The 27,919-nt window shown below is 40.8% G+C and overlaps 2 non-coding genes and 1 pseudogene across 2 annotated transcripts; 2 read left to right on the top strand and 1 right to left on the bottom strand.

Annotated features, from left to right (window-relative positions):
• The first annotated feature begins 2,939 nt into the window (after window positions 1-2,939).
• Window positions 2,940-27,905, top strand: LOC148881146 (uncharacterized; annotated as a pseudogene).
• On the top strand, window positions 11,830-11,936 carry LOC148881148 (small nucleolar RNA R71). Its single transcript, XR_016106392.1, has one exon. It is a non-coding gene; the product is annotated as a small nucleolar RNA R71 (small nucleolar RNA).
• On the bottom strand, window positions 18,794-18,900 carry LOC148881147 (small nucleolar RNA R71). Its single transcript, XR_016106256.1, has one exon. It is a non-coding gene; the product is annotated as a small nucleolar RNA R71 (small nucleolar RNA).
• Window positions 27,906-27,919: the final 14 nt, after the last annotated feature.

The following is a 27,919-nucleotide window of genomic DNA, read 5'->3' as shown; positions in this document are numbered from 1 at the left end:
GTCCCTTTTGAGCTCGTCGATCGCGAGCTGGCATTCTTCAGTCCATTCAAAGCCTTTGCATTTTATGGCCATAAAGAAAGGCAGACAGGGATCTACGGACTTGAATAAAAAGCGACTTAAGACGGCCAATCGGTCGTTTAGCTTTTGGACCTCTTTTAGCTTTCGAGGTGATTTCATTTCTGGGATGGCCTTAATTTTGTCTGGCTTCAATGCCTTGCCGATTGATGATGAACCCTAGGAATTTACCCGAGGTGACACTGAAGACGCGCTTATTTGGATTTAATCTCATATTAAATTTACGCAAGATTTCAAAGACTGAGTGCAAATCTTGTATTAGTTCATGAGAAAACTAGGTTTTGACAACCATGTCATCTACATAACACTCGACCTTTGTGCCAACAAGTGGCTCAAACAACTTATTTACAAGTCTCTGAAAAGTAGCCCCTGCGTTCTTCAGCCCGAAGGGCATGACCTTGTAGCAGTATAGGCCAAATTCGGTTATGAAGGTGGTCTTTTCCTCATCTGTTGGATCCATTTTTATCTGGTTATAGCCTAAATAGGCATCCAAGAAGCTTAACAACTCATGCCCCGAGGTCACGTCCACTAGGCAGTCAATCCTGGGAAGTGGGAAGCAGTCTTTTGGGCAAGCCCGATTCAGGTCGGTGTAGTCGATGCACATGCGCCACTTACCATTTGCCTTTTTCACTAGAACGGGGTTGGTTACCCAGCTCGGGTAATGGACTTCCTTGATAAAATTGGCTGCAAGAAATTTCCTGACCTCCTCGTCGGCTGCCCACCACCATTCTGGGGCTAGGTTGCGCTTCTTTTGTCTAACGGGCCTAACTGAAGGATCAGTGTTAAGTCTATGAGTGACAACATCGGGGTCTATGCTGGGCATCTCTACCGCCGATCATCTACCGAAGTCGGGATGGGGATGGTCTCCTCGGTAGGCATAGCTCACTCCGCGGGCTGCTCTATGGGTCGTCCCAGTTCGAGGTCGTCAGCTACCTTGGTCTTTCCTTTGAGGGCGGTTACATAGCATTTGCGGGACTCGAGTTGATCACTCTGTGCCACTCCGACTCCGAAGCCTGTAGAGAACTTCACCGCTAGGTGGTAGGTGGAGACCACTGCTCGCAAGACGTGGGTGATAGGTCGGCCTACTAACGTGTTGTATGGAGAGGGGGTTGCAACCACCAGGAACTCGTGGTTGAGCCTTACCACACTGGGCCAAGTACCGACCTCCACCGGCACAGTGACTTTCCCTAACGGTCTGACCTCCTCGCTGCTGAATCCCACTAGTGGAGTGCTTGCAGGCTTTAGGCCACCCTCCAGGATCTGAAGTTGATCGAAGGTTGCCTTGAAAAGGATGTTTGCTGAGCTGCCTGAATCTACCAGGACACGTTTGACTTTGAAGTCGTTGACCTTGATCTTGATGATGAGTGCGTCATCATGGGGGTAGTGGACTCCTTACGCATCGTCTTCAGTGAGGAAGATCGGCTCCTCCACCCCTGGCCACTTCAGGGCAGTTTAACTCTTCTCTGGCGGCTTCGCAGGCTAATGACCGAGCTGTTGCCAAGGTGTAGCCCACGACAATTAATCCTCCAACGATTACGTGGATGGTCCCTCAGACTGGCCTCTCGTCTGGAGGCTGTCCCTGCGGCTACTCCGCCTATCTGCTGGACTTGGGAGCTCCCCCGTGTCGACCTGCTATATTATTACTATTGCCATGCTATACAAAATTTCTCAAATATCTACGACGGATGAGCTCTTCTATCTCATCGTGGAGGTTATTACAATTTTCGGTGCTATGACTATGATCTCTATGGAAGCTACAGTACAAGTTCTTGTTCCTAACACTAGGATCAGCCTTGAGGCGAGGTGGCCACTTTACATACGGGGTGTCCTTGATTGCCATGAGGATCTCAGCCCGCTTCGTGTTGAGGGGTGTAAATACCCTTTCCGCTGCTGGAGTTTGAAAAGGCTGGACTGGCTGTGCCCCCCGAGCTTGATCCTCGTCTTTCTGGTTGATCTCATCCTCTGTTCCTATGAACCAATTTGTGAGCTCGAGGAACTCAATCACGGTTTTGGGTTGATTGACGACCACGTGCCATCTGAACTCTCTATGGGTGATACCTCGTTTTACTGCTGTAAGCTGAACTACAGGGTCCAAGTTGGGTATCTGTAGGCAAGCATCATTAAACCTCTTGATATAGCTCTGGATGGAACCCCCTCCCTCTGGACTATGCTGAGGAGGCTTTCTTGGGCCGTCGGGCATCTCTTGCTAGTGACGAACTGGGAGGTAAAGACCTCCACAAACTGCGCCCAGCTCTTTATTGAGCCCGGTGAGAGGTTTCAGTACCAAGTGTGGGCCACCCCTTTGAACATAGTGGAGAAGGCCACGCACATGAAAGATTCGCTTGCCCTAGCCAGATACATTTGGGACTAGAAGACATCGACGTTGTCGTTGGGGTCGAAGGACCCATCATATTTGTCCAACGGTGGGAGCTTGAAGTCTTTGGGCAGGGAGACTACAAGAAGCTCCGAGGACAGAGGAGAGGGGACCGAGAGAAGTGGTGTGGCTCTCCCCTCTCCTGAACTTATTTCTATTTTGCCATTGAGCTCAGGTAGGTTGGGGACGGTGGTAGTCCGGCAGGCCCGATGACATCTTCGCTGCTTCTTGGTCGGCTCAGCATTGGTGCTGCTGGCCTCTGTATTGCTGAGTTCAATGGGCCCAGTGGGAGGCAGGGATGGCTGTCGGTAGCTGCGGACAAAAGGACCTTGCTCCAGGTCATCAGCTAGCATTTCGAACCGGTTCTCTGCTAGTAGAGGCTCGAACTACGAGTGCCGGGGTGACACCGGCCTAACAGGCTGGGAAGCCTCCGACCTGACTATGGGCCGCGTGACGGGGGTAGGGAGTCTTCCCTTCCTTCCATGGGTTGATGCCGAAGTCTCTCCCCATTGGGAAGGGAGTTCACTGCGGCATTGAGGCTTGGTTGGCTGCGTCGTCGGATGTTAGGGAGGGAGTGAAGGGAACTATTGTTGGTATTGGTACTGAGACACTTGGTGCAGCACTTGCTGCTGGTGAAGTTGAAGTTGTTGGAACAGCTGCATTTGGGCCTGCATGGCCTGCATGCACTGCATCAAATCTTCGAGTTGGCCTTGGTCGGCCACTGAAGGGAGAACGGTGGGTTCAGTGAAGGTCATCCCGGCTACAGGGGGCAGCGGGACGGTTACGGGTGCCACTATTACGGGCACGTTCAAGCTAGAATCCCGTCCGCAGAGAGAGGGATGATGAACTACCCGATAAAAATGGTGGGTAGTTGGAGTTGCTCCTCTGGGGTGCTCCGACATTCGGAGTTGCTAGAAGAAGCCATGGGTATCAGTGGTGCTGGTGAGCAAAAGAGGGAAGTTTCGCAGAGATTAAAGGGAGGCTTTTTGAAGTGTTTCCCACAGATGGCGCCAAATGGTGCTACACGATCTGGGCACTCCTAGCTGGTTGTGACCTAGCTTCTGACTGGAAAGAACGTTACATGAGAGGAAGAAGAAAGTGAAGGGTTCCCGGGGAGTAATCCCGGTGGGAACACTCCGATGGCTAAGTTTGAGTTGGGAAAAATCTTAAGGAGAGTAGAGAGTAAGAGTGTTCAAAGTGCTTAAGCTTAAATACCTTTTCTATGTGCGAGTTAGAGTTCTTTTATGTTGGAGCCTGGTCATACTTGGCATAACCGCCACTGCCCTTGCCGTTACTACCAGGGCAGGTGTGGCAAGCGTAGGTTTCTGGCACAAACTATCCTCACCAGGCATGGACTTGACAAACGTGTCATGCTTTCCAGAGGAGGCAAACAGAATGCCACCTGGCGAGGGATCAGAGCCTTGCCACTGGGTCCGGTGGGTATGGATGTCAGACAGGGCTCTCCATAGCCTACCGAGCTACCGTGCACCGAACTGTCTCGGGCAAGTTTGTCCCTGTACTGAGGTGCCAATGTGCCTGCACTAGGGGGAAGGAGGACGGTGCTGTCCCGAGGTGCTCGGGGCACTTAGCTACAAGCCAGGGTGCCTCCTCTTTGGGAAAGGAGAGCTTCGGGCCCCTCAGGGGCAGATCGGGCCCTGGGGGAGCTCGGGAACTTCCACACTTGGTGGGAGTCAAAATTGGCCAAGCTTCAGTCCCTAGCGAGTTGCTTAACTCGCCGAGTGGCCAGCATTGGACTCGGTGTGTCTTGACGTGGCTCATTGTGACACTAGCAAGTGCACAAGTTGTTCAAGTAATAAAGTAGTGAGTGAAGTATCGTTCCCACGAGGATTTAGGAAACAAGTATCAATACTAAATTGAGTACTTATCTGATTAACAAATAAGTCAAAACTTTAATGAAAGCTAAAAATCCTAAACTAAAATCTATCTAAATCATTGGCCCAGTTGCCTTCAAATCATGTTAGAAGAGTAAGCAGTAGATGTCAATCTCAGAATTCAGAAATCTATCAATTTGAATCATTCGAATAAATCATGATTGAGCCTTGGTTTGGTCTGACCCCAAGCTCATGAATAGCCTCTTTCGAGTGCACGTTCAATCTATCCATGAGTGATGATCCTCATATCTCTATCAAAGATCTAATCCTCATGCATGCATTTCTTCAAACACATCTAAGGTATCAATTCAAAACTAAATTGATCACCAACTGAATTGTGCAAGTTATCTCTAATCTTGCATCCAATTCAGTTCTTGAATAGTAGATCTGAATTCCTAAAGTCTCTCTCAAGCACTTTTGGAATTCCAAGCTTTAGATCCATTCGGCCAATCTGAAATTTGCAGATCTGAATTCTCTTTCAAGCAATTCAGATCTTGCAATCTCATATCTGAGAATTCAGATATGAGTTTTGAGGTTAGTTGGCCGAATTAATCTACAATAACACCCTTATTCAAGAAATTCCAAGTACAATTCATGACTATTTGAATGAATAAAAAAGAATTACATTGCTAAACTGAAATTTTACAAGCTGAAATACATCAAGGAAGAATGGAAGGAGAAAGAAGAAAGAAAATATAACAAAGAAACTGAATTCAAATCAAAAGAGAATGAAACTACAATTGATTTATTACAAAAGATCTCTGAATCACAAATCCCCAATTTCGAACTCACCTTCTCTTCTTGTTTGCTTGACTTAAACTTCCTTCAGCCCTTCTTCTTCTTCTTCCTTGCGCCTAGCCTTCTTCTCTTCTCTTCTCTCAAGGTGGCTGAACCTCTAAGAGTGGGAGAGCCTTCCTCTCAAGCAATTGAACACCCCTCCCCCCTCCTAGAGGCCTCCTTATATAGTTTTTCAAGGGGGCTCTTGCCCCTTCTTGGAGACTCTAGAATGAGGTGTATTACACCCCTTTCTTGAACTTTCTAGAGCTCTCTTGAAAGCCTCCTAAGGGCTGCTATTTAGGCTGCACTTAAGCTCTCTTTTAGCACATGATAGCTATACATTGAGCTCTTTTTTGGGCTGAGAATGTGCATTCTTTGATGGGCCAAATTCTACTCTTAGCTAGGCTTTCTTTTCTTGGGTTTTCTCAAGGAATCCACTTGCTCTTCTTGGGCTGAAGTGCTCTCTCTTGTTTCCACAACCAGGCTGGGTTGAATTTGGTCTTTTTAAACATTCTTTCCTCGCCTTTTTCCTTCATTTTCTTGGATTAATTACCCCTGAAACTTATTATTAGCATTAAGCTAAATTAAGGCAAACAATTAATAAAAGTGGCATAAAAATTCATGCTAAAGTCCTCAAAAATTATAGATAAATTGTAGGTTCATCAAATACCCCCACACTTAAGCTTTTGCTTGTCCTCAAGCAAAAACATCAGCCATAAACTGAAAATTCCCCCCTTCTATTCTCACCATTTACCGGGTGAATGTTTAGGATAGAAATGCATTGAGTAGTCGGGGAACTTTTGTAAGTGTTCATCTCTTATTCTTGTAAATTACCATTTAACATATGTATATGATCCAAGGAAAGGAGAATATGAATTTCTTTAAAGTCCATCATTCACTCCCAATCAATATATAAATTAGCTCCTTAATTGTCAAAGTTAATAATCTAATTGCTCTAAGTTTCAAGGAGAATATGAATTTCTTCAAAGTCCATCATTCACTCCCAATCAATATATAAATTAGCTCCTTAATTGTCAAAGTTAATAATCTAATTGCTCTAAGTTTCACATCTGTAATTATATCTTAATGAGAATTCAACTTTAGTATGCCCCTCTGAACCTCAGCTGTCACCAAAATTACTTATTTGTAGGGGTGAGTTCATTTTATGCCCCGTCTCACCCTTTTCTTCTTCTTTTAGTGTGAGTGCATTTTATGCTCCATCTCACACTCTTCTTTTTCTCTCTATTTTTTTTTTGGGTGTGAGTGCATTTTATGCTCCATCTCACATTGGTCACATGCTTGAGGTAGATAACAAGACTCATGTTCTGAGCTGCTAGTTTTACTATTCAGATCAAAATAGCAGAGTCAATTTGGGTTGAATCTCATGTATCAGTAATTCAGATGTGCACTAGCTTCCTTAACCATTAACAATGAAATCAAGTGCTTTTGTACACATGAAATTTTTTTTTTGGTGTGAGTGCATTTTATGCTCCATCTCACACTGGTCACATGCTTGAGGTAGATAACAAGACTCATGTTCTGAGCGGATAGTTTTACTATTCAGCTCAAAATAGTGGAGTCAATTTGGGTTGAATCTCATGTAGCAGTAATTCAGATGTGCACTAGCTTCCTTGACCATTAACAATGAAATCAAGTGCTTTCATACACATGAAAGGTAGTTAAGGCTAATTATGCTGAAAAACATATTCTGCTCCCCCTTTTTTTTCTCATGCATATATGAAGTTGGGTCATTTGCAAGAATAAAAACTTAGTAAATACATTGATCTCCCTCAACTCATTGTATTCCTTCTTAAAAATCACCTAATAAATAGCAATGAACTTGGGGGGTTCCAGTTTACTTGGATATGTCATTGCCTGCAAATGTATGTTGGGGTGAATGAGGTGCATGGCTTCAGCCCCCAAATTCTAGTTCTCAGGCTCATTCCCCCACACTTAAGATGAACATTGTCCTCAATGTTCGTAGTGTTAGGGAATCACACTTGCTAGAGCAAACTGAAGAAAAGAAAAGGATGAATAGTGTCCTTAAAGAATTGGAATTTTGAGAAAGAGATCTTTATTTTGCTAACTAATATTCTAAAAAGATAAATGACAAAAAGATGCCTTAACCTGTTCATGAGCAAGCATAGAAGATCATTGGTTATCAAGATAAACAATGGATGGAGGGGGTGATTTCTATAGCCCCATGGGAAAAAAAACTTGTGAAATGGTAAAGAGTCCAAACCACCTGGATCTCAACTTACCTGGGAACAAGTGAAGATGGGAATTATATAACAATACCTGCTGGCCTACATAAAAATCCCGTCTCAACAAGTTCTTATCATGCCAACTTTTGATTCTTTCTTTATAAACTTTGGCATTCTCATAGGCGGTAAGTCTGAATTCCTCTAATTCATTCAATTGCAACCGCCTTTTAGCCCCAATGGCCTGAATGTCAAAATTTAAGAATTTAAGAGCCCAATAGGCCTTGTGTTCTAATTCAATTGGTAAATGGCATGCTTTACCAAAGACCAATCTGTAGGGGGATATGCCAATGGGTGTTTTAAATGCAGTTCTATATGCCCACAATGCATCATTTAAATGCAGATGCTATGGTCTTTTCTAGCATTCTTTTGAGTTCCCTGTTAGCCAATTCCACTTGGCCACTAGTTTGAGGGTGAAAAGGAGTAGCTAATTTATGTGTAATTCCATATTTCAGCATTAACCTCTCAAATTGGCTATTGCAGAAGTGAGTTCCCCTATCACTAATTATAGCTCGCAGAGTGCCAAATCGGGAGAATAGCTTCTTTAGGAAGTGTACCACCCTCCTTGAGTCATTTGTGGGCAAAGCCATGGCTTCTAACCATTTAGATACATAATCAACTACAACGAGGGTGTACTTATTCCCAAAAGAATTTGGGAAAGGTCTCATGAAATCTATACCCCAAACATCAAAGATTTCACAGATCAAAATATTGGAAAGGGGCATTTCATTCTATCGGGAAATGCTTCCCGATCTCTAGCATTTGTCACATGTGGACACGTACCTATGGGCATCTTTGAATAGTGTGGGCCAATAAAAACATGATTGCAAAACTTGGCTATAGTGTGACTAGCTCCAAAATGACCTCCTGCTTCTTTATCATGACAAAATTGGAGTACCGACTCCATCTCCTCCTCAGGGACACATCTCCTTATTATCTGATCTGCACACAATTTATACAAAAAGGGTTCCTCCCACATATAGTATTTTACATCAGAAAGGAATTTCTTTTTCTGTTGATATGAAAGGTTAGGAGGGAGGACTTGTGCAGCTAGATAATTAGCAAAAATCAACATACCAAGGATATGAGTATTCCTGTATTGAGTATAGTTGTTCATTCGGAAATTCTTCTTGAATGTTGCTTGTTATCTCCTCTTTTGAGCTTACATTGTCCAACCGGGAGAGATGATCAGTAGCCAGGATTGTAGCACCCTCCTTGTCTCTAATCTCAATGTCAAACTCTTGCAATAAAAGGATCCACCTGATCAGTCTTGGTTTTGAATTTTTCTTGGTAAGCAAGTGCCTTAATGCCGAGTGATCTGTGTATACAACAACTTTGGACAATATCAGATATGAACGAAACTTGTCAAGTGCAAATATTACTGCTAGCAACTCCTTTTCTGTGGTGGTGTAATTGAATTGGGGTCCATTCAAGGTTCTGCTAACATAGTAAATTGGCTGAAAATGTTTGTTCATTCTTTGTCCTAAAACAACTCCTGTAGCAGAATCACTCGCATCACACATTAATTCAAATGGGAGGGTCCAATCGGGTGCTACCATGATAGGTGCATTGATTAATTTGTCTTTCAAGATGTTGAAAGCATGAAGGCATTCATTTGAAAATTCAAAAGTCACTTCTTTCTGAAGCAAGGTAGATAATGGTTTGGCAATTTTTGAGAAATCCTTAATAAACCTCCTATAGAATCCGACATGTCCTAAGAAACTTTTCAAAGAACAAACAGATGTTGGGGCTGGAAATTTTTCAGTTGCCTCCACCTTGGCCTTGTCGACTTCTATACCTCTTTGAGAGATTGTGTCCAAGCACTATGCCTTCTTGCACCATAAAATGACATTTCTCCGAATTCAACACAAGATGTGTTTCTTCGCATCTAGTAAGCACCTGTTCCAGATTATTCAAACATGCATCAAACGAAGAGCCAAAAACTAAAAAATCATCCATAAAGATCTCAATAAATTTTTCAACCATATCAGAAAATATAGACATCATGCATCGCTGAAAGGTTGCTAGGGCATTGCATAACCCAAAGGGCATCCTTCAGTATGCGAAGGTACCATATGGGCAAGTAAAAGTGGTCTTTTCTTGGTTTTCTGGTGCAATTGGTATCTGGTTATAGCCTGAATATCCATCCAAGAAACAATAATACTCATGCCCGGCTAGCCTCTCTAACATTTGGTCCATAAATGGGAGAGGGAAATGGTCCTTCCGGGTGGCTTCATTTAATTTTCTATAGTCAATACACACACGCCATCCGATGACAGTTCTAGTAGGGATGAGTTCATTTTTCTCATTTGGAACAATAGTCATACCCCCTTTCTTGGGCACAACTTGCACATGGCTTACCCAAGAACTATCAGAAATAGGATGAATGATCCCGGCATCTAACAACTTAATTATTTCAGCCTTTACCACTTCTTTCATGTTGGGGTTTAGACGCCTTTGGGGCTGAACAAAAGGCTTGCTGTCCTCTTCCAACAAAATTCTGTGAGTGCAGATTGATGGATTAATGCCTTTGATATCCTCTACCTTCCAAGTTATAACATTTTTGTGTTCCTGCAGCACTCTTAATAATTTTTCTCTTTGTAAGGGATTCAGTGCTGCGGAAATTATTACGGGGAGATCCGATGGTTCCTCAAGTAAAGCATATTCTAAATGGGAAGGTAATTGCTTCAGTTCAAGGGTGGGGGTTTCTTGGGATGATGGCTTACCTGATGGTCCAGGCAATTTGCCTAAGTTTTCTAACTTGAGAAACCCCTTTCCCTTGAATTGAGGCTTATCATTTAGGTATGCTATCACGAGGTTTATTTATTCATTTTCTCCTTTTTCAAGTTCTCCCTGCTGGAGGTGGAGTTCAAGAGGATCAGCTAATCTGCTTACTTGGAAGCATCCATCAATTGTCAATTCAATGGCATCAATCATAAAACAAGAATCATCACTAGAGGGTGCATGTTTCATAGCATCAAACATTTTAAAAATTATCTCCTCATCTTGTATCCTAAGGCTGAGTTGTCCTTGTTGGACATCAATCATTTCTTTCCCGGTAGCCAGGAAAGGTCTCCCTAGGATAAGCGGGACCTCTACATCTTCTTGCATGTCTAACACAATGAAATCAACTGAAAAAATGAATTTGTGAACTTTAACTAACACATCTTCTATGATCCCCCTAGGATGTCTAATGGATCTATCAGCCAATTGTAATGCCGCTCTAGTGGGTTAGGGTTCATTCAACCCAAATTTCTTGAAGATAGAATATGGCATTAAATTGATGCTAGCTCCCAGGTCACATAAAGCTTTTTCAATTTTTAAACTACCTATGGTACAAGGAATAGTGAAACTCCCTGGATCTTTAACTTTTTGAGGCAGCTTGTTCAGAAGGATAGCAGAACATTCCTCATTTAAAGCAACTATAGCCACATCTCCTAGTTTCCTTTTGTTTGCCAATAATTCCTTCAAAAATCTTGCATAGTGTGGCATCTGGGCTAAAGCATCAGCAAAAGGAATATTAATATGTAAACTTTTAAATATTTCAAGAAACTTACCAAATTCCTTCTCCATTTTCTGTTGCTTCAGCCTGTTAGGGAATGGAACTTGTGGCTGCTGGTGCATCCCTTGTTGTGCGTCAGGTTGTTCCTTCTTCTATTATCCAGTCCCAAGGCTTGTTTCTGCCTTGGGTTCAACCCAATTCTTCTTTTTTACTTCGGACAACTCTTTTCCACTCCTTAATGTAATAGCTTGCATCTGTTCTCATGGATTCACTTCAGTGTTGCTTGGAAGAGTTCTCGACAGTCTAGAAGAGACTAATTGTGCCAATTGCCCCACTTGGTTTTCCAGGTTTTTGATTGAGGCTTCTTGGTTCTGAAACCTAGTTTCTGCACTTTCTATAAATTTTGTCATCAGTTCCTCCAAATTGGACTTTGGTTCGGGCTGATGATAAGTTTGGTGGAAAGGCTTGGAAGTATGCTGATTTGGCTAGGATTGGTTTGAATGTACCCTCCATCTTGGGTGAAAGGTATGGTGACTCTGGTAACCCTACTATCTTGATGAATTGCTAACATAGTCGACTTGTTCAGTAGATGGCCTGAACTAATTGCCAACTTGGTAGTCAATACTGATGTGGCCTCTCCCACACAACTCACAAGTAAGAGGCTACACATGCATGACAGCTATTTGCATTTCATCTATTTTCTTACTGAGTGCTCCTATTTGTGCAGATAGTGTCGTATAAGTATCAACATTATGCAGGCCTTGCTACTTCCTAGTTTGAGTCCTTTCAGAATGTAATTGATAGTTATTGGCTACCATTTCCTCAATAAGTGCATGGGCAACCTCAGGAGTTTTATTATTTATGGACCCTCTGGCTGCAGCATCTAGTATGGTCTTATTTGAGTCGGTAAGACCATTATAGAAAGTCTGCACTTGCAGCCATATGGGAAGGCCATGGTGAGGAACTCTCCTCAGCAGCTCCTTGTATCGTTCCCGTGACTCGTATAAAGATTGCCCCTCTTACTGGAAAAAAGTAGTGATGTCATTCCTCATTTTAACAGTTTTAGAAGGGGGAAAATATTTAGAGAGGAAACGGCTAGCCATTTCATCCCACGTAGCTATTGATCTTGCCGGTAATGAATTCAGCCATGCTTTGGCTTTATCCTTCAATGGGAATAACCTCAGCCTAATGGCAACATCACTTACCCCATTGTGTTTGAAGGTGTCACATATTTCTAAAAAGTTAGAAATGTGTGCATTGGGATCTTCATGGGCCAAACCATAGAATTGCACCGTGTTTTGAATCATTTGTATGATGGCCGGTTTGATCTCAAAGTTTTTAGCAGTAATATTGGGCCTGATAATGTTGGAGGCAGCCATGGTGAGGGTGGGCTTGGCGTAATCTATCATAGTTCTTTGTTCAGCCATTTTGTGTGCTTCTTGTCTAACTTGCCTAGCAGCTCTCAAACGGACACAGAGAGTCCGTTCAATCTCCGGGTCGTAAAGGATCTCCTCTAGTTCAGGTCTGCTTGTCATAAACTATAAAGGTCAATGCAATAAAAATGCCAATATTCACAAAATAATATAAATAACTAAATTTATTACAACTGAAAATGTATAGTAAACTATTGGAATACAAAAACCTACATCCTAAAATAAATAAATGAAGATAACTATACTAAAAGCAGATCTTAACCAACATCTTATTCAAGGTTCCAATATGCACATCTTATCTGCAGCAACTAAATTCAGATTCAATTCAACTGAGTTCAAACCTACAACTTTTTCTTGGTATTGTTGGTCCATAGATAAAATAACAAAACATAATTCAGATCTGAACTGTATATCTCATATACACTCATTGGTATTGATGAGACTGAAATGAACACTATTTTTGTCCCCAAATTTTCATCTTTTTACATTATTTTAGCACTTAAATGAACTCATTACTCTTGTACTTCGATTCAGGGCAATAAAGAAGGCAATTGGAAGAAAACATGGCAAATCGGATGATTTTGCACAGTTTCGGCGACACTCAGTAATCTTGGCCTAACTCTCAATTCCGGACTCCGAATTGGACAATTAAAGAAGCATTAGAAAGATGAAAGGAATGCCCACTTTTTTATATTTTGGGTTTTCATAGATTCGGCACGCATCGAGTACAAAAACGAGCCTGTAGTCGTAGCAAGTTCGTAGTCAAGCCCATTTCACAACTTAAGCCCAACTCGCAGAAATACCATGAAGCAGCCCAAGTTTTAAATTAGCCCAACTCGAATTCAAGAGTCAAGAGTCCAAATATCGAATGTAATCTCTAAAGACAGAGTCTTATCAGATCTAAAGTCTTGAATGTAATCCTAGAGAGATTGATATTAGATCATTAGATAAGAGATAGGATAGGATTAGTTCAAAGAAGATCAAGACTCCCTAAAGATAAGATGATCTCCAAGAAGGAGTTGGAAAACAACACTCTCCTTGGCTATATAAAGAGGGGGGTGAACCATCTCTGTCATCACTCACTCCAAGATCCAAGAGATCATCAAGAATACCAAGAAGCTCAAGAAGGCAGTTCGGCTATGGAGAAGAAAAGCATGGAGATTGTGCAGATCATGAGCAGCTAAGCTTCTTTTCTGGTTCAAGGGGGGAGGTTCGATTGTGTCATTGTCAGGTTCTGTAGTTAATTTATTTTCTTGCTTTTTAATTCAAGTATTCATTGATTCTTGTGCATATTTTTATTGGATGTTGATATTAATTAGTTTGACAAACTGAATTAATGTTGATTTTCCTACTGCTATCCATGATTTTGGTGATCCGTAATTGTCACGAATAATGGTGCAAGTAGCAATTAGGTTGATATCTTTTTGGGTCAATTGCTCGTGACAGCCTTTGATCAATGTTTTAACATGGTTCAACCTAAAGGAATCGATGGAACAAGATTCAGCAATTGCAGCTATCTCAATTATTGTTATTTTGGTTTAACTGTTTTCATAAATCTTAATGCTATCATTGTTTAATATGGATGCTATCGTACCCAGTTGAGTGGTGATAAATGTTGATCGAATGCTAGGTTTGGTAAACTGAATTAGGAAAACACAAGGTTTATTATGGCTATGCTAATAAATCTCAGGTTAAATGCTTGAATTGTACCTAGGATCGATGGCCAATCGATTCAACCTGAACTCTTGAACCAAAATTCGGTAAGACTGATTTTCCTTTGTTTGTTTAGTTTGTTATTACTTTCTTATTCTTTTAAATTTTAGTTATTAAATTTTCCACTCAATTACTTTATCCATTCGGCTAAGAGACTATTGACTTGCTCCCTATGGGATTTGACCTAGCACCACTTTTACTACAAATATCTTATTGTGGGACTAGTACTAATTTTGAGGGCTTCGGCAAACCCGTCAAAATTTTAGTGTCGTTGCCAGGGAGCAACTTTAATTTCTTAGCTATTACCTTCTCTTTGTTAACCTCTTTTATTTTATGACTCGTGCTTCTCAATGAGGTGAACTCGAGTACAACCCAGAAATTGAAAGAACCACTCATCGTTTAAGGAAGGAGGCTAAGCAAAGGAATGATCGTTCACCAAAAAGGGTGAACTTAGATTGCGAATTGCCCACTTGTGATTTTCCCATCTTTGAAGAAGGAGAAAGAATGGCTGACAGAGAGAGGACATTGAGGGAATTGGTTGCACCGATTATGAACCAACAGCCCTTATGCATCACGTACCCCATTCTTGATGTAGCTTTTGAATTGAAATCTAGTTTGATACAATTATTGCCTATATTTCATAGTTTTTCAGGAGATGACCCTCATAAGCATCTAAAGGAATTCCATGTCGTCTGTGCAAGAATGAAGCCCCAAAGTATGACCAAGGACCAGGTAAAACTCATAGCCTTTCCATTTACTTTAAGAGATAAAGCAAAGGGTTGGTTGTATATTCTTCCTCCCGGTTCAGTACACACATGGGATGAGATGAATAGGATATTCTTGGACAAATATTTTTCTGCATCTCGGGCTGCAAATATAAGAAAAGAAATATGTGGAGTTCGACAATTTGGTGTTGAGACAAGATGAACTTACAATTTATCTATAATTTTTGAGGACTTTAGCATGGATTTTTATGCCGGTTTTATTAATTTTTGCCTTAATTTAGCTTAATGCTAAGAATAGGTTTAGGGATAATCAATCTAAGAAAAGGAAGGAAAAAGGCAAGAAAAGAAGGTTCAAAAAGACCAATTTCAGTCCAGCCCGGTCGTGGAAGCAAGAGAGAGCACTTCGGCCCAAAAAGAGCAAGTGAATTCCTTGAGAAAACCCAAGAAAATAAAGCCTAGCTATGAGGAGAATTCGGCCCAGCAAGGAAAGCCCATTTTTAGCCCAAATAACAGCCTAGAGTGTAGCCCACATGAGCTCAAAAGCAAGCTAAGTTGTAACCCAAATAGCAGCCCAAAGGGAGCTAGGGGCGGCAACTTCTAGGAGTTTCTTGAAGAGAAGGAGGGAGCACTCTAGAAGGTTCATGAGGGGTGTAATACACCCCATTCTAGAGGCTTCAAGAAGGGGCAAGAGCCCCATTGAAAAACTATAAAAGGAGGCCTCTAGGAGGGGAGAAAATTGTTCAATTGCTTGAGAGGAAGGCTCTCCCACTCTTAGAGGTTCGGCCACTTTGAGAGAAGAGAAGAGAAGAAGGCTAGGCGCAAAGAAGAAGAAGAAGAAGGGCTGAAGGAAGTTCAAGACAAGCAAGCTAGAAGAAGAAGGTGAGTTCGAATTGAGGGTTTGTGATTCAAAGATTTTTTGTAATAAATCATTTGTAGTTTCATTCTCTTTTGATTTGAATTCAGTTTCTTAGTTATATGTTCTTTCTTCTTTCTCCTTGTTTCCATTCTTCCTTGATGTATTTCAGCTTGTAAAATTTCAGTTCAGCAATCTAATTCTTTTTTATTCATTCAAATGGTCATGCATTGTACTTGAAGTTTCTTGAATAAGGGTGTGATTGTAGAGTAATTCGGCCAACTAACCTTCAAAACTCAGATCTGAATTCTCAGATCTAAGATTGCAAGATCTGAATTGCTTGAAAGAGAATTCAGATATGCAATTTTCAGATTGGGCGAATTAATCTACAGCTTGGAATTCCTAGAGTGCTTGAGAGAGACTCTAGGAATTCAGATCTACTATTCAAGAACTGAATTGAGTGCAAGGTTAGAGATAACTTCCACAATTCAGTTGGTGATCAATTCAGATTTGAATTGATGCCTTAGAAGTGTTTGAAGAAATGCATGCATGGGATTAGATTCTTGCTAGATATAGAAGAACCGTCACTCATGCATAGGATGAACATGCGCTTGAGAGAGGCTGTTCATGACCTTGGGGTTTCACCAAACCAAGGCTCAATCATGATTCATTCGAATGATCCAAATTGATAGATTGCTGAATTCTGAGATTGACATTTATTGCTTACTCTTCTAACCTGATTTGAAGGCAATTGGACCAATGATTTAGATAGATTTTAATTTAGGATTTCTTAGCTTTCATTAGAGTTTTGATTTATTTGTTGATCAGATAAGAAGTGCTCAATTTAGTATTGGTAATTGTTTCCTAAATCCTCGTGGGAACGATACTTCACTCTCTACTTTATTACTTGAACGGCTAGTGCACTTGCTAGTGTCACAATGAGCAACACATCAAGTTTTTGGCGCCGTTGCCAGGGATTTAGAGAAGCAATATTAGGAAACATTGAGCATTCTTAATCTGATCTCATTCAGCATTGCATTCATAGTTGGGTTAATTTGCTAACTTTTTCATTTCAGCTTGGACTGCAACTGCTGTACTACTGTAGTTATGTTTCTTCTTTCTTAAGTAGATTACTTTCTTTTTTTTGGTTTCAGTTTCATTTTAATAAAGGCATGTTTGATTTCTATTCAATCTTGGTGTTGTTCCCTTCAAAGAAAGAAAAAAAAAAGAAAAAAAATTTACATAAACATGAGTGTTGCAGATCTGAGTTGCATTCGGCACTCAGATCAGCAGATTTCAGATCTGCAGCACTCAGCCGAAAAGAGTTGCTTGTGTTTCAGACTTTATTTTTTTTCTTTCTTTCATTACAAAAAGAAAAAAACAAATTAAAAAAAAAAAAGGGGAGATCTTTTGAACAACAAGAGGAGCAATTGAGAATTCGGATCAGAACTCAGATCTGAGTTCAGATCTGAATTCTGCTATTGCAGATCTGCAACAGTTCAGATCTGAGTTCCTCTGAACTCAGACCTGAACTGATGAAATTTTGAGGGGAATTGGGTGTCATCACCACCCCAATTCACCCTAGAGCACTTCTGCTATTCCCCAAAAACAATTTGGTAGCAATAACTGAAGGTAAGGCAATTGAGAATTCAGATCCAAACTCAGACTTGAGTTCAGATCTGAATTCTGCTGTTACAGATCTGCTCAGTTCAGATCTGAATTCCTCTGAACTCAGATCTGAACCGATGCAAGTTTAAGGTGAATTGGGTGCCATCACTACCCCAATCCACCCTATGATACATCCAACCTGCCTCAAGGGTGAATGGATAGCAAGGAATGAGAGAAATTCAAATCTGAAATGCAGTTGATATGATGTGAGGACTGAACTGGTACAGAGCATACTATGAATTCTGGGTGGACTGAATTCTTGGCTTTACCCACTTGTAACCGAGCTACATTAGCTAAGGAGGTGTATGTTTGGATTGAATAATTGTTATGCCTTAGATATTTAAGAAAAATTAGCACTTTCCAAGTATTTCTTTTAGCATTCAGATCTGTAGCAGGGCTGCTATAGTGCAACAGTTAGCAGACCTGATTTCAGATTTCTACAAAAGTTGTATGGGCCGAATAGCTTGCAATACCAAGCATTGCAGACCCAATTTTCAGGTCTTAGCAAGTGTTTGATATGCATCAGCTATACAGGTTTGAGCTTCAATTGTAGAGTTTAAAATCTTTAACCCAAGCCTAACTCAGGACTGGTTTTAGTTTATTTCAGATCCTTTTAAAATTTTTTTTTTTTCAGATCAGATCTGATTTCAGCCCTAAAGCATCACAGAATTGATTCCAACCTTAATGGATGTATATTGTAGTGTATACCAATGAGTGTGTATGAGATATCCAGCTCAGATCTGAATTATTATTTATTAATTTCTCTAGACTAACAATACCAAAGACTTGTAGATCTGAACTCATATCTAAATTGGGTCTGAATTCAGATGTTGCAATCGATGGATGTAGATAAAGGAACCTTGAATAAGATGATTGGTTTAAATCTGCTTTTAGTATAATCGGCTTCATTTATTCATGATAGGATGTAGATTTTGTATTCCAATAATTCACTTTACATTTTCAGTGTGATAGGATTAGTTATTTATTTTCTTTTGTGAATATTGGCATTTTTATTGCTTTGACTTTAACAGTTTATGACAAGCAGACCTGAACTGGAAGAGATCCTTTACGACCCGGAGATTGAACGGACTCTCCGTGTCCGTTTGAGAGCTGCTAAGCAAGTCAGACAAGAAGCACAAGAAATGGCTGAACAAAGAACTATGATGGATTATGCCAAGCCTACCCTCAGCGGGACTGTCTCTAGCATTATCAGGCCAACTATTGCTGCCAACAACTTTGAAATTAAACCGGCCATAATCCAAATGATACAAAATACGGTTCAGTTTTATGGTATGGCCCATGAGGATCCGAATGCCCATATTGCTAACTTCTTGGAAATCTGTGACACCTTCAAACACAATGGGGTAAGTGATGATGCCATCCGGCTGAGGTTATTCCCATTTTCTTTGAAGGATAAAGCCAAAGCTTGGTTGAACTCATTACCGGCAGGATCTACAGCCACATGGGACGAAATGGCCAGCCGTTTTCTCTCTAAATATTTTCCCCCTTCTAAAACTGCTAAAATGAGGAATGACATCACTACTTTTTTCCAGCAAGAGGGGAAATCTTTATATGAGTCATGGGAACGATACAAGGAGCTGTTAAGGAGAGTTCCTCACCATAGCCTCCCCATTTGGCTGCAAGTGCAGACTTTCTATAATGGTCTTACTGACTCAAATAAGACCATATTAGATGCTGCAGCCGGAGGATCCATAAATAATAAAACTCCTGAGGTTGCCCATGCACTTATTGAGGAAATGGCAGCCAACAATTATCAATGGCATTCGGAAAGGACTCAAACTAGGAAGCAGCAAGGCTTGCATAATGTTGACACTTATACAGCACTAGCTGCACAAATAGGAGCACTCAGTAAAAAAATAGATGAAATGCAGATAGCTGCCATGCATGTGCAGCCTCTTAATTGTGAATTGTGTGGGGGAGGCCACATCAGTACAGACTGCCAAGTTGGCAATCAGTTCAGACCATCTATTGAACAAGTTGACTATGTCAGCAATTCGTCAAGACAGCAGGGTTACCAGAGTCACCATACTTTTCATCCAGGATGGAGGGGACATTCAAACCAGTCCTGGCCAAATCAGCATATTTCCAAGCCGTTCCACCAGACTTATCATCAGCCTGAACCGAAATCCAATTTGGAGGAACTGATGACAAAATTTATAGCAGGTGCAGAAACTAGGTTCCAGAACCAGGAAGCCTCAATCAAAAACCTAGAAAACCAAGTGGGGCAATTGGCACAATTAATCTCTTCCAGACTGCCGGGAACTCTTCCAAGCAACACTGAAGTGAATCCATGAGAGCAGGTGCAAGCTATTACCTTAAGAAGTGGAAAAGAGTTGCCTGAGGTAGAAAAGAAGAATTGGGCTGAACCCAAGGCAGAAACAAGCCTTGGAACCAGTCAACAGAAGACGGAACAACCAGAAGCACAACAAGGGATGCACCAACAACCGCAAGTTCCATTCCCTCACAGACTGAAGCAACAAAAATTGGAGAAGGAATTTGGTGCTTACTAGATGTAAAGAAACACATCTTGTGTTGAATTGGGAGAAATGTCATTTTATGGTGCAAGAAGGCATAGTGCTTGGACACAAGATGTCTCAAAGAGGTATAGAAGTCGACAAGGCCAAGGTGGAGGCAATTGAAAAATTACCAACCCCAACATCTGTTCGTTCTTTGAGAAGTTTCTTAGGACATGTCGGATTCTATAGAAGGTTTATTAAAGATTTCTCAAAAATTTCCAAGCCATTATCTACCTTGCTTCAGAAAGAAGTGCCTTTTGAATTTTCAACTGAATGTCTTCATGCTTTCAACATCTTGAAAGACAAATTGATCCATGCACCTATCATGGTAGCACCAGATTGGACCCTCCCATTTGAATTGATGTGTGATGCGAGTGATTTTGCTATAGGAGCTGTTTTAGGACAAAGAATGAACAAACATTTTCAGCCAATTTACTATGCTAGCAGAACCTTGACTGGACCCCAACTCAATTACACCACCACAGAAAAGGAGCTGTTAGCAGTAATATTTGCACTTGATAAGTTTCGTTCATATCTGATATTATCCAAGGTTGTTGTCCACACAGATCACTCGGCATTAAGGCACTTGCTTACCAAGCAAAACTCAAAACCAAGACTGATCAGGTGGATCCTTTTATTGCAAGAGTTTGACATTGAGATTAGAGACCTGAAGGGTGCTGCAAACCTGGCTGCTGACCATCTCTCCCGGTTGGACACGGTAAGCTCAAAAGAGGAGATAACCAGCAACATTCGAGAAGAATTTCCGGATGAGCAGTTGTACTCAATACAGAAATACTCATATCCTTGGTATGCTGATTTTGCTAATTATCTAGCTGCACAAGTCCTTCCTCCTAACCTTTCATATCAACAGAAAAAGAAATTCTTTTCTGATGTAAAATACTATCTGTGGGAGGAACCCTTTTTGTATAAATTGTGTGCAGATCAGATCATAAGGAGATGTGTCCCCGAGGAGGAGATGGAGTCGGTACTCCAATTTTGCCATGATAAAGAAGCAGGAGGTCATTTTGGAGCTAGTCGCACTGCAGCCAAGGTTTTGCAATCAGGTTTTTATTGGCCCACACTCTTCAAAGATGCCCATCGGTATGTGTCCACATGTGACAAATGCCAAAGATCGGGAAACATTTCCCGACGGAATGAAATGCCCCTTTCCAATATTTTAATCTGTGAAATCTTTGATGTTTGGGGTATAGATTTCATGGGACCTTTCCCGAATTCTTTTGGGAATAAGTACATCCTCGTTGCAGTTGACTATGTATCAAAATGGGTAGAAGCCATGGCTTTACCCACAAATGACTCAAGAAGGGTAGTACACTTCCTAAAGAAGCTATTCTCCCGATTTGGCACTCCGCGAGCTATAATTAGTGATAGGGGAACTCACTTCTGCAATAGCCAATTTGAGAGGTTAATGTAGAAATATGGAATTACACATAAATTAGCTACCCCTTATCACCCTCAAACCAGTGGCCAAGTGGAGTTGGCTAACAGGGAACTCAAAAGAATTCTGGAAAAGACCGTAGCATCCGCCAGAAAAGATTGGTCCATCAAATTAGATGATGCATTATGGGCATACAGAACTGCATTTAAGACACCTATTGGCATGTCCCCCTACAGATTGGTCTTTGGTAAAGCATGCCATTTACTAGTTGAATTGGAACACAAGGCCTATTGGGCTCTTAAATTCTTAAATTTTGACATTCAGGCCACAGGGGCTAAAAGGCGATTGCAATTGAATGAATTGGATGAATTCAGACTTACCACCTATGAGAATGCCAAAGTTTATAAAGAAAGAATAAAAAACTGGCATGATAAGAACTTGCTGAGACGAGACTTTTATGTAGGCCAACAGGTATTGTTATATAATTCCCGTCTCCGCTTGTTTCCAGGTAAACTGAGATCCAGGTGGTCTGGACCCTTTACCATTTCACAGGTTTTTCCCCATGGGGCTATAGAACTCACTCACCCGGTTCAGGGCACGTTTAAAGTAAATGGTCAGCGCCTGAAACCATATTTAATGGGCAGTACTGTACCCCCTCCATCCACTGTTTATCTAGATAACCAATAATCTCTTATGCTTGCTCATGAACAAGTTAAGGAATCTTTTTGTCATTTATCTTTTTAGAATATTAGTTAGTAAAATAAAGATCTTTTTCTCAAAATTTCAATTCTTTAAGGACTCAGTTCATCATTTTCTTTTCTTCAGTTTGCTCTAGCAAATGTGACTCCCTAACACTACGAACAATGAGGACAATGTTCATCTCAAGTGTGGGGGAGTGAGCCCGAGGCTAGGGTATAGGGGTTGAAACCATGCACCTCATGCACCCCAACACACATATGCAAGCAATGACATCACAAAAAAAAAAAGAAAGACTGGAACCCCTCAAGTTCATTACTATTTATTTGATGATTTTTTTTTTTAAGAAGGAATTCAATGAGTTGAGGGAGACTGATGTACTTGTTAAGTTTTTATTCTTGTGAATGACCCAATTTGATATTTGCAGGAGAAAAGGGGAGCTGAATATGCCTTTCAGCATGACTAGCCCTAACTTCCTTCATGTGTATGGAAGCCCTTGATTTCATTGTTAATGGTCAAGAAAGCTAGTGCACATCTGAAGTGCTAATTCTTGAGGTTCAATAATTGCAAAAGAAGGACAAAAGCCCAAATTGACTCCGCTATTCTGAGCTGAATAGTAAAACTAGCAGCTTAGAACATGAGTCCTATTTACCTACCTCAAGCAAGTGACCAGTGTGAGATGGAGCATAAGATGCACTCACACCAAAAAAATAAAATAAAAAAAAAAGAGAGAAAAGTGTGAGATGGAGCATAAAATGCACTCACACCGAAAAGAAAAAAAAAAAGGTGAGATGGAGCATAAAATGCACTCACCCTTAGAAATAAGTAATTGTGGTGACAACTGAGGTTCAAAGGGGCACTCTAAAGTTGAACTCTCATTGATATTTAGTTACAGATGTGAAACTCAGTGAAATTTGATTATTAACCTTGACAATTAAAGAGCTGATTTATATATGAATTAGGAGTGAAGGCTAGACTATGATGAAATTCATATTCTCCTTTCCTCGGATCTGATACATATCTTAAATGGTAATTTACAACAATAAGAGTTGAGCACTTACAAAAGTTCCCTGACTACTCAATGCATTTCTATCTTAAAAAGTTCACCAGGTAAATGGTGAGAACAGAAGGGGGGAATGTTAAGTTTATGGCTGATGTCTTTGCTTGAGGACAAGCAAAAGCTTAAGTGTGGGGGTATTTGATGAACTTACAATTTATCTATAATTTTTGAGGACTTTAGCATGGATTTTTATGCCGGTTTTATTAATTTTTGCCTTAATTTAGCTTAATGCTAAGAATAGGTTCAGGGATAATCAATCCAAGAAAAGGAAGGAAAAAGGCAAGAAAAGAAGGTTCAAAAAGACCAATTTCAGTCCAGCCCGGTCGTGGAAGCAAGAGAGAGCACTTCGGCCCAAAAAGAGCAAGTGAATTCCTTGAGAAAACCCAAGAAAATAAAGCCTAGCTATGAGGAGAATTCGGCCTAGCAAGGAAGGCCCATTTTTAGCCCAAATAACAGCCTAGAGTGTAGCCCACATGAGCTCAAAAGCAAGCTAAGTTGTAGCCCAAATAGCAGTCCAAAGGGAGCTAGGGGCGGCAACTTCTAGGAGTTTCTTGAAGAGAAGGAGGGAGCACTCTAGAAGGTTCATGAGGGGTGTAATACACCCCATTCTAGAGGCTTCAAGAAGGGGCAAGAGTCCCCTTGAAAAACTATAAAAGGAGGCCTCTAGGAGGGGAGAAAATTGTTCAATTGCTTGAGAGGAAGGCTCTCCCACTCTTAGAGGTTCGGCCACTTTGAGAGAAGAGAAGAGAAGAAGGCTAGGCGCAAGGAAGAAGAAGAAGAAGGGCTGAAGGAAGTTCAAGACAAGCAAGCTAGAAGAAGAAGGTGAGTTCGAATTGAGGGTTTGTGATTCAAAGATTTTTTGTAATAAATCATTTGTAGTTTCATTCTCTTTTGATTTGAATTCAGTTTCTTAGTTATATGTTCTTTCTTCTTTCTCCTTGTTTCCATTCTTCCTTGATGTATTTCAGCTTGTAAAATTTCAGTTCAGCAATCTAATTCTTTTTGATTCATTCAAATGGTCATGCATTGTACTTGAAGTTTCTTGAATAAGGGTGTGATTGTAGAGTAATTCGGCCAACTAACCTTCAAAACTCAGATCTGAATTCTCAGATCTGAGATTGCAAGATCTGAATTGCTTGAAAGAGAATTCAGATCTGCAATTTTCAGATTGGGCGAATTAATCTACAGTTTGGAATTCTTAGAGTGCTTGAGAGAGACTCTAGGAATTCAGATCTACTATTCAAGAACTGAATTGAGTGCAAGGTTAGAGATAACTTGCATAATTCAGTTGGTGATCAATTCAGATTTGAATTGATGCCTTAGAAGTGTTTGAAGAAATGCATGCATGGGGATTAGATTCTTGCTAGATATAGAAGAACCGTCACTCATGCATAGGATGAACATGCGCTTGAGAGAGGCTGTTCATGACCTTGGGGTTTCACCAAACCAAGGCTCAATCATGATTCATTCGAATGATCCAAATTGATAGATTGCTAAATTCTGAGATTGACATTTATTGCTTACTCTTCTAACCTGATTTGAAGGCAATTGGACCAATGATTTAGATAGATTTTAATTTAGGATTTCTTAGCTTTCATTAGAGTTTTGATTTATTTGTTGATCAGATAAAAAGTGCTCAATTTAGTATTGGTAATTGTTTCCTAAATCCTCGTGGGAACGATACTTCACTCTCTACTTTATTACTTGAACGGCTAGTGCACTTGCTAGTGTCACAATGAGCAACACATCAAGACACTATATGAATATTGGGAAAGATTTAAACAACTTGTTGCTAGCTGTCCACACCACTAAATACCCGAACAACTATTAATCCATTACTTCTACGAAGAGCTGCAACCCATGGATAGAAGTATGGTCGATGCAGCTAGTGGAGGAACCTTGGTGAACAAGGCACCCGAAGCGACCAGGGAGTTAATCTCCAACATGGTCGAAAATTCACAGTAGTTTGGTGCAAGGACAGATGATACCATTAGACGGGTTAATGAGGTAAGCCATGTAAATTTGGAAAATCAGATTTCTGACTTGACTGCTTTGGTAAGACAGCTTGCTGTAGGACAATTACAAACCGCCATGGTGTGTAGTATCTGTTCGATTCTTGGCCATCCTACGGACATGTGTCCATCATTACAGGATGGATCGATGCAACAAGTGAGTGCCGTAAAAGGATTCCCGGGCCAGCCCCAACGAAAGTATGATTCCTACTCCAATTACTACAATCCGGGGTGGAGAGATCATCCAAATCTAAGCTACGGGAATCAAGGAGGACAGTAGAAATATCAGCCCCAGTATTTCAGTCGACAGCCCCAATTTTCAACACCCATCACAGTGCAAGGCCAACCCCTGAATTCAGGTATGTCCTTAGATGATATAGTTAAGGCTCTCGCTACTAATACTCAACAATTTCAGCAGGAAACGAGAGTCAACATTCAGAATTTGGGGAACCAAATTAGCCAACTTGCCACTTCCATTAGCAAGTTGGAGGTGCAGAACTCCAGGAAACTACCCTCACAAACGGTAGTTAATCAGAAAGAGAATGTAAGTGCGGTGGTGTTGAGGAGTGGAAGAGAGTTGCAGTCCCAACCAAGTTCACCATCGAAGGCAGCCAAGGAAGAGGAAGGACAAGGGTCAAACAACAGCCCCATTGAGGTAAAATCTTACCCCCCTCCCCCTAAGGTTACTAATGTTGTACCACATTTTCCTTGCAGGTTGGCAAGTTCAAAGAAAGAGGAATATGAACAAGAAGTGTTAGAAACCTTCAAGAAGGTGGAGATCAACATTCCCTTACTAGATGCAATAAAACAAATCCCTAAATATGCAAAATTTTTGAAAGAGTTATGAACTAACAAGAGGAGGCTGTGAATTGATGAAAAGGTAAGAGTGGGAGAGAACGTTTCAGCCGTGATCAAGAGGACCCTGCCAGAAAAGCGTGCTGATCCAGGTATGTTTACCCTACCCTATGTGATTGGCAATAAACGATTCGAGCGTGCCATGCTGGACTTAGGTGCATCTATTAATGTCATGTCATACTCGATTTACTGTGCATTGAGACTAGGTCCTTTAAAAGAGACTAGAGTTGTTATACAATTAGTTGATCATTCTAATGCATACCCAAAAGGGATTGTTGAGGATGTATTAGTGCAGGTTAACGATTTGATCTTTCCAGCTGATTTTTACATCCTGAAGATGGAAGAAGACACAGCCATGAGTTCAGCCCCACTTCTATTAGGTCATCCATTCATGAAAACGGCCAAGACCAAAATAGATGTAGACGAGGGTACCCTCTCCGTCGAGTTTGACGGAGAGATTGTAAAATTTAATATTTTTTATGCAATGAAATATCCTAGTGAGTGTCATTCGATCTGCTCTATTGATACTATTGATTCGATTGTGTAGGAAGTCTTTGGAGAGGAGGACATGGATGATGAGCTAGAGTATAAGGCCCAATCGGACAAGGACGAGGAGACTGATGCATCCTATGATACTCTGGAACCAAAACAGAAGGTAAGTACTTCTGAGGTTCAATCAAAAGTTTCTTACACAAGGCTGTTGCCCTCTGTTTTGCAGGCTCCGGAGCTGGAACTAAAGACCCTACCTGATCACCTTAAATATGCCTACTTGGGCGAAAAAGAGACACTACCTGTGATCATTGCAAAAGGGTTGATTGAGGAGCAAGAAGAAAGGCTCATTAAAGTCCTAAAGGACCATAAAGAGGTGATTGGTTGGACCCTAGCCGGTCAACCCGGTAATGAAAGAGGTAGTAATGAAAGAAGTGCTTAAACTGTTAGATGAAGGGATAATTTATCCTATTTCAGACAGCAAATGGGTAAGTCCTATTCATATTGTACCTAAGAAAACTGGGATTACTGTAGTAAAAAATCAAAATAATGAACTAGTTCCCATTAGGGTACAAAGTGGCTAGCAAATGGTAATAGATTTTCGAAAACCCAACTTGACCACTCAAAAGGACCATTTTCCTCTACCCTTCATTGATTAGATGCTAGAGAGGATGGCAGGTAAGGCTTTCTTCTATTTTCTTGATGGGTTCTTAGGATATTATCAGATTGTTATTGCACAAGAGGACCAAGAGAAAACGACATTCACTTGTTCATTTGGCACCTTTGCCTACAAAAGAATGCCCTTTGGTTTATGTAATGCTTCAGGCACTTTTCAAAGATGCATGATGAGCATATTTTTTTATTTTATTGAAAAATGCATTGAAGTGTTCATGGATGATTTTACTGTTTATGGGGATTCATTTGATGACTGCTTAAATAGTTTAAGTAAAATTCTGAATAGGTGTGTGGAAACAAATCTTGTCTTAAACTATGAAAAATGTCATTTTATGGTGAATGAAGGTATTGTTTTGGGACGTGTAATTTCAGATAGAGGAATAGAGGTCGACAAGGCAAAAATTGATTTGATTGTGAGCTTACCCTACCCTACGAATGTTAGGGAGGCTTGCTTCTTTCTTGGACATGCAGGTTTCTATTGCATGGTCATCAAAGAATTTTCAAAAATTGCCCTGCCATTGTCCAACCTGCTGCAAAAAGATGTGCCTTTCAATTTTGATGATGAGTGCAAGGAAGCATTTAACAAGCTTAAAAATTTATTAACCATTGCACCCATCATTTAACCACCCGATTGACCTTTAAGATCATGACTGATGCAAGCAATTATGCAGTAGGGGCTATTCTAGGGTAGCGAATAGATGGGAAGAGGCATGTCATTTACTATGCTTCCAAAATGTTGAATGCTGCACAAAGCAATTACTCAACCACTGAAAAAGAGCTATTAGCTATTGCGTTTGCTTTAGACAAATTTAGGTCATATTTGCTTGGCTCTAAAGTGATGTATTTTCTGACCATGCAGCTTTGAAATACCTACTGGCGAAGAAGGAATCGAAACCGAGGCTGATAAGGTGAATACTCTTGCTCCA

The sequence above is a fragment of the Nelumbo lutea genome, chromosome 1, assembly GCF_056320005.1.
Source record: "Nelumbo lutea isolate HS-2025 chromosome 1, American lotus-T2T, whole genome shotgun sequence".
Lineage (NCBI taxonomy): Eukaryota > Viridiplantae > Streptophyta > Magnoliopsida > Proteales > Nelumbonaceae > Nelumbo > Nelumbo lutea.
This window is presented reverse-complemented; position numbering and strand designations above follow the sequence as displayed.